Source organism: Rutidosis leptorrhynchoides, chromosome 5, assembly GCF_046630445.1.
Source record: "Rutidosis leptorrhynchoides isolate AG116_Rl617_1_P2 chromosome 5, CSIRO_AGI_Rlap_v1, whole genome shotgun sequence".
Classification (NCBI taxonomy): domain Eukaryota; kingdom Viridiplantae; phylum Streptophyta; class Magnoliopsida; order Asterales; family Asteraceae; genus Rutidosis; species Rutidosis leptorrhynchoides.
The window spans coordinates 239,496,693-239,497,986 of NC_092337.1; positions in this window are offsets into that span (position 1 = coordinate 239,496,693).

Consider the following 1,294-nt stretch of genomic DNA (forward strand, 5'->3'; position numbering starts at 1 on the left):
AAGTCAAAAGAGCATGCTTACTCCATACTCCCATGCCACTTCCAATTCTTTTAAATAAAAAGGTTTGTTTTATAAAATTAGATTTTATAAAACACATTTTATAAAACTTCCATTTATTATATACATTTTATTATATAAAACCAATTTATATATAAAATGTAACATAAATAAATTAATTATTTAACCTATAAATAATTAATCCATAATATATAAATTATTCCATAATTTATATAATACACATCAAGTAATGTTTAAGAAAACCATTTTTCTTAAAGTTCAAGTGTCGCGTATTTGATCAATGAACCAATCGTTAAAATCAAATACAAATAAGGTGTCGGTAAGTTTGTTATTGGGTATGACCCGACTTGGATCATAACACGTCAGCCACATTAATTTAGTATGTCTCTCGGGCATACGAAATACCTTCAATCTCCCACTTGCACGAGAAACATAAGAAATTAATGCAAGTGATGGATACAGCCTAACACACCGTCCATCACCCCTAATATGTTATGACTTTGTGCCATTCAATAACATCATCCCTTTCGAGTTCCCATCTCGAATATGATTAGGTGAATCTTTCATTATTTCCTTTCGTCCTAGATGTCATGTTAAATCCAAGAGATACAGAGTGATCACTCTCTTATAGATTTAACTTTTCAGGCCTTAGACATCTTACTCTCAACAAATAAGAGGGACAAATTCCATCTTGACTACATACGTCCTAGATATACACTTTGTAATATACCTGAGTTCTTCGTTATGTACTACCATGTTTCAGAATAGCGAAGAAAAGAATCAAGGCACAGTACTAGGTGAATATCCGAACCCAATATGTATCTCAGGTCAGAGGATACAATGATATTCGCCTTTACTCAAGATTACATGTGATCAACCACAAAGGCTCTATACAGTAATTCTTGAGAGCGGGTCTTCCAATATTTGTTTCCCACAAATATCTATGAACCTTGGTTGCAACCTTGCCCCACATTCAACCTATGAATGTATACCAATCCGAGTTCATAATAGTCTAAACCTCACACTTGTTCCCACAAATGTGATCAACTACGGAATTTACAATAATAGTTTATTCATGGATGAAATATGCTAAATTGGAACATGACTCATAATTAAATTAATACCATAATTATATTAATGAGTTTGAACTAATTCGTTCCGTTACAATACATAAAGTAGATCAATTCCAATCACTAGAATATCGAAGCCCTAACGCACAAACATGTCCCTCATGTTTTGGCCCATGTAAAAGCTTCGTGAGTGGATCCGCAACATT